Source organism: Corvus moneduloides, chromosome 1 (genome assembly GCF_009650955.1).
Source record: "Corvus moneduloides isolate bCorMon1 chromosome 1, bCorMon1.pri, whole genome shotgun sequence".
Taxonomy (NCBI): Eukaryota; Metazoa; Chordata; class Aves; order Passeriformes; family Corvidae; genus Corvus; species Corvus moneduloides.
In genome coordinates, this window is record NC_045476.1 from 155,552,115 (window position 1) to 155,558,637 (window position 6,523).

General features: G+C 37.5%; 1 long non-coding RNA gene across 1 annotated transcript; it reads left to right on the plus strand.

Annotated features, from left to right (window-relative positions):
* The first annotated feature begins 818 nt into the window (after nucleotides 1–818).
* LOC116450601 lies at nucleotides 819–3,215 on the plus strand. Its single transcript, XR_004242863.1, has 3 exons — nucleotides 819–994; nucleotides 1,498–1,558; nucleotides 2,796–3,215. It is a non-coding gene; the product is annotated as an uncharacterized LOC116450601 (long non-coding RNA).
* The last annotated feature ends 3,308 nt before the right edge of the window (nucleotides 3,216–6,523 follow it).

Here is a 6,523-nt window from a genome sequence, read left to right on the forward strand (position 1 = left end):
TGGTTTATATTATATGTTATATCCCTTTGCGTCCCTTCACAGGCTTTTCTTTGAAATATGATGGTGCTGTTGTTCTTAGACTCACTTCAGCTCAGTATTTGGAAATCACCTACCACAGTTAATGGAATGGGGCAATATGAATAATAAATTCTGTAGATATGAAAGGATATGCTGAATAAATGCATGTACGTTTTCTCTCTTTGCATATACTTTCTTGACACTATGTGCCTCAGATTGATCAAATATTAAAAGAGAAATAATTGGATAACATTCTATAAAAAGAGAAGATACTAATATGTGGAATATTATTCTTTTATCATATCCATTCACTTTTTAAACTACATTTGAATCACACTATGAATTTTGGCATTGAATTTTCTGGCATTTGCCAGGTGGCTAATCAGGTCAAAATCTCTTTATTGCAACAAACTTGTGCTGGGATGATCTGTAATACCATGGCAGAAGTGGCTTGTCACATAGATATATACATCTACGTTTGCATACAACCATTTCAGTTTTGCCATTTGGCACCTCCTTGAATAGAAAGTTAACTCCCCTTATTCCTTTAAATATTGACCTGTGGTCTGTTCAATATTAAATAAATTTGCAGTTAGACTTCTTGAGACCATACCTTCCTCTAAAATAAGCAAAATTGATCTTTGAAACATTTCCTTTGCGATCTCTGACATCTCCTTGTTGCCTCCAAGAGTGCTTCCTTTATGATCTGGTTGTTACCAGATATTATGGTTTTAACCACAGATATATTGGATGAGAAATGGCAGTCCCATTTGAAACCAAAAAACCAGCAAAAGAATGTATGAAAGTATGCATATGTAAGAAACTCACCAATTTTGATAACGCCCTTTTAAAGTTTTGCTATTGTACTTTCAGTGTAGTGCTTCAGTTTGTACCTGCACGGTGTCTGCTCTGACAGGTCAGCCCCTATGAGTCATGGTGAACCAAATCTGAGATCAGTATCCAGTCACTTAATTCTGTGAGTACCAGTAAATATTACCCATTAGCTACAGATGAATTAGGGGCCCTATGGAACTGATGTGAACCGGAATTTCTGAGGAATGTATGGTTGCACAGAGTGGCACCGCTGATAAACACTTTTTCTTATTGCACTTTTCAGCAAAGCCCAAGTATTTGAATTCCTTGGGCTTGGTTTGCCAAGCAAGTACTTCACCAAGCAGGTCTCCTCATGCTGGGGACATACCAAAACTTAGGGAAAAAATGGTATTTGTAAAAGAGTGACAGTATTATGTAATCACATTGTTTTTAGAAGAGATATAATGCAGGTGGTTGCCCCTTGTTTTGCCTCCAGCAATAACTACAAGCCAAGAAGGTTGTGTGCCTTCTTTGCTTCAAGACTTGTTATTGGAAGGGCAAATTCCAGCCAAATACCCTTGCATAGTTAGGATGGTTATTGGACCCCAACGTAAAGTGGTAAATAAATTGTGCATTACTTCAACATGGATTTGTGCTTTGTTCTAGCTCCGGGAGCTGTTCTTTCTATCCCTTTAACTGGCTGATTGGAAGTCTTTCTCAAGTGTAGGTATGGTCATGCATGTGCTAGTTTGGGCTGAGGCAGAGTTAATTTTCTTCATAGTTGCTGTATGGGGCTGTGTTTTGGATTTGTGCTGGAAACAGTGTGGTAATACAGGGATGTTTCGTTACTCCTGAGCAGTGCTGAGAAAGGGTCAAGGCCTTTTCTGCTCCTCACCCCACCAGCGAGGAGGCCGAGGGTACACAAGGAGCTGGAAGGGGACACAGCCAGGACAGCTGACCCCAACTGACCCAAGGGACATCCCACACCATATGGTGTCATGGTCAGCATAAAAAGCTGAGGAGAAGAAGGAAGGGGTGGGACGTTTGGAGTGATAGTCACAACAGTGACTCCAAACATAGTCACTGTTGGAAGTAACTATGGGTGATACAGCCCTGCTTTCCTGGGGGTGGCTGAACACTGCCTGTACATGGGAAGTGCTGAAAGAATTCCTTGTTCAGCTTTGCCAGCATGTGTGGCTTTTGCTTTACCTGTTAAACTGTCTTTATTTCAACCCACGAATTTTCTCGCTTTTGTCCTTCTGATTCTCTTCTCCATCCCACTGGGGGAGTGAGTGAGTGACTGGTGGGTGAGTTGCCAGCTAAGGTTAATCCACAACAGTACACACAGGATGAAAGAGCTCTTCTAATTTTAACCATTTAATCATAACCATAAATGATCCCACAAAACCTTTTGTGAGCAGAAGACTGCCAGCTGCCATGCCCTAGTCAGGGTCTAATTATGTACAACACGATTAATTATATTTCACTTAACCAAAACTGTCCATAAAACTTCTGATTAAAAGTTTTTCTATATTTCTCCTAAAATCTTACTGCATTTGTGAAAGCATCATTTCCACACTACAGCCAAAATGTACTTTAAGAGTGTGTGAGTTATCACTCACATATGCACTTGTTAAGAGAGAACTTAGAAGACTTATGGGAGGAAAAGCACATTGTGTCACACTCACAGACATGATTCCTGGGTGAAATTATCACAGAACAAGGACAATAAGCAATTACTTGGTTGTTACAGGCTATGTCAATAAGGTTAATATATCTCTGTATTATCAGTGTATCAGAGCCTTTTTGTGGTAGGCAGCATGCAAGCATGGTACAAACTCTGCTATTGATCCCAGTGTCGGTAGAAATGAAGAGTTCTTCATTTCTAGAGGGACTTGACTTTTTGATTTGGCCTTTTCTTCAGCTCCTTGATAATAATAATGCTTTGTCATTTTTTGGTCCAGCTGTTGTTTGTATTCAAAGCTGATCCTGTATGTTGAGAATGGCAGTAATGATCTGTGTCTCTGGCTTTCCTGTAAGAACAAAAGGGAAGTTGTTCCTTTCCCCTGGGTGAGAGAAGTTGTCATGCCCCAGAATTCAGAGAAAAATCCTGTCCTGACAAAGACTTGATCCCATGAGGAGGGATTACCCACACAACAACTGGTCTGCTGCCATCAGCCACACCATTCAAAAAGACCCTCTCCAAGGGTCAGTCTCAAAAAATATGTCTTCCCACCCATAAAGTGATTTCTGCTGTTTGTAGCTTCTGGGCAGAAAATAAGATCAGTTTAAAAAAAGACTGTTTAAATGAGGGAAGAAAATGTTCTGGATTACTGCATGACTCTCTTTCCAAGAACAAAATACATTCATGTGAAAAAACTGTCTCCATCTTCTCCTTCTCAAGAGTTTCCAAATTTTCAGTGAGTGAAAGCAAAGGAATGAATAACTAGTAATGAATCAAGAGCTATTGATGCAGAAACTATGAATGTATGAAACTCTCACACGGGCCTTTCCCTTCTGATTCTTAAGAATTCACCCTACTTTGAGCAGGAAATAGGACTTTTTACAGTGTTATAGCCTGTTTTCATCTGGTCATGCCTCACATGTGAAACAAAACCTCTTATCCTTTTGCCTCTCTTTTCTCCCAAATGTTTTTCTCCAATTAATGATCGTCTTCTGAAATTTGGTTAATACTTTCAGTTTTTACTTCTTAAGGCAGTGAGCCACAAACTTCTCCCTTGATGATCCTTGTAATTAACTGAGCTCAGGAAAGAATGTTTTTGGTTAAAAGGGATTTTTTTTGCTGACAATATTGTTTTTGTTAACAACATCACCTTTGTTTAGTAATGCTATTAGCCTTTTGAAGATCAGTGGCTTTGTTTAGCACTGCCTTGTGATGCCTTTTGACCATGATTCAGGAGCTGTTTGAGGGCCTACAGCTCAGTGACCTCACAGATTCTATATGACCAGACTCATCAGCAGTGCTTATTCATATGAATGAAAGAGTGCAGGTCTCTGTGCTTGTAATTAGGACTCTGTTGAAGGATTCAGCTGAATGGGTGCTTCAGACTAATATAACTTGAGTAACATTGACTGACCAGCCTTGGCTATGGCTTTTCATGTTATTTTTTTCTTTTTGCTAAAGGTTAAGCTCAATATTAATGACTGATTGCAGGAAAAAAAGAACAGTGTAGAACAATGTAGCAAATGAGCCAGCTGGAAAGATAAACTGGAACTTCAGCGAATGGAAAGTCTTTATGTGAGGTGTAATGCTGACCGCAAACATTAAATACTATAGCCTAAACAGAGTCATTTAAGGAAAAAACATATGCTCAGTTATCATTCAGACATTCAGGCATCTCATTACATTGCAGCAAATTTTCCTTTGTCATAATTCAGCAAAAAATTCTATTTGCAATAGAAAATTAATTTTCCTACTTATTGTCTGCTACAGACATTATCATGATTTGTTGTCAACATAAATTATCAAGAGGTGTTACATTGTGCAAAATTATTTAACATGTAATAATACTTAAGAGAAAATACAGGATCTTCTCATATCCTTTACCTGTGTGTCCCTCTAAGGGAATTTCATTTGGTTGATTTATAGTGGCAGAGGGAAGGCACTAACTTTTGTTGTTTTACCTTCAGGTTCATTAATTTGTGCCAGTTAACTCCTTGAATGAAATTCTAATGCTCTTTTTCATTTATTTATGCCTTGCCGGATCATTCTGGATCCTGACCATCTTTAGCTCCCACCTATTTAAGGATTTAATCTGCTGACAGTTTTATTTGGCAGTATATTCCATTTGCTTTTCTACTGGTAGATAATCTAAAAAAATATAATCCAAAACCAATTAATGATAATAAAATATAATTCCAATATAATTAATGATTAAAGGTTTCATTTGAAAGGCAAAAACTTTTGGTCTTAAGAAAGGTGACTATGCCAGCAATTCAGCCAAGTATTTGAATAGGTATTTAAGTAACACAAGAGACAGCCTAGGAATGTGAGTTCCCCTTAGTGAGGGCTTTAAAGATTGATGGTTGAATAACCATGTGGGAATGATGACTTTGAAGGAGCTGATTCAAGCTGAAGGCAGAGAGCTTAACTAGATGATCATTTTGTCTAGCTGACATTCTCTACCATTCAGTTTTCTGTGTGAGTAAACTCCAGTGCAGAAAAAACAACCAGGAAGTGTCTCAAAGAATTTGAATTAAATCTGGCTTAGGAAAGCAAAGTGAAAAAAGTTTGCTATCCTGTGAATGAACATTGTCTGATGTGATGCAGCCAGTGCTGACTATGACCTCAAAAGAAGGTAACACCTGAAACTATTAATCCAGCGAGAGATAAAAGGATATTATGAATACCTTGAATTGTTTATATTAACTAAAAAATGGGGAGAGGGAAAGTGTGTTTCAATCTTGTGAGTAGTGTGTTTGTTAACTAGTGTCTGAAAAGTAGCAAGTCCTGAACAAATGAATGATTGAAGGGTTCTTATATAAAAGGTTATAAATCATGTGAATTATAATTTAATAGCAGAATAATAGGAAGCTTTAATAAGGATTGATTCTTGTTTGTTCTAGCTGTTATCCAAACATAAGAGTAAGATACCAACCTCAAGGAGACATCTGGAAAATAGCATGCACCACAACGGAATATTCATGGATCATGATAACATACAGTTCTATTTGCTAATTTTTTATAGTTGAAGCAGTAAAGCTATTTAAAAAACAAAGTCACAGCTGATGAGTTTCAATCTTTAATTCAGTTTCTTTTAATTAAAAGCTCAATAGACAAAAGCTTACAATAAGTTTATCTTCTAGACTAACAGAGCACAGCATTTCATTTGTTAGAAGTAACTCAGAGGACTGCAAAATTATAATAATTAAAAAGTTAAAAAATGAAACAAGTTTGTTTGGAGATGTTTGCATTCAGATCAATCCAAAATGATGAAGTATTTTGTATGTTTTCCTTAGACCTTGAACTAAATCCCTAATCACTGCTTAAACTTAACATCAATTTTGTTTTCATGATTTGCAGCTGATTTCTCACTCTCTGCCCTGATCATGAAAAGTTGTGTGCCATAAATCAGTATGTCCTCTCTACCACTGAAGAATATCAAGCCAAAACTGCACAACCTTGACTGAGTGACAATATGGGCTGGTGAAGAATTTCCAACCTCCCAGGCAGAGAGCTTTTTTTGTCTGTCATTTGTTACTGGTCTTGTGCAGAAGGTGAGACTCACGTGACTGTAAGGAGTCACCATAAAGGACAAGGGCTCAAATCTGTTAGTGACTACACAGACTTCAAATGCAAAAATTAATCAAAGCTTAACTGAAAGTTAGTGGATTCAGATAGAACCAGACTGAGGATTGCAAGGAATCTGGGACCTTTTTGATTGAGTACTTGTCTGGCTACATACACTGTATAACATTTGTTGTCCTCATCACACATCATTTCCTTCCTCCTCATTCTCATAGTGATACTAGTCTGGAGTTCAATAAAGTTAGAAGTAAACTACTATAAATATACAAGTCCACAGTAGTATAAAGATTTTTTAAAACATTAATTCTCTCTCTGTTTATCTTTATGCCTCCTTTGCATGCTAAAAATCCTTTATCAAGTGATAGCAGGCTTCAGAAAGGTCACAGGGCACACAGTTTGGCAATTTTCATTGTAAAATCAAAT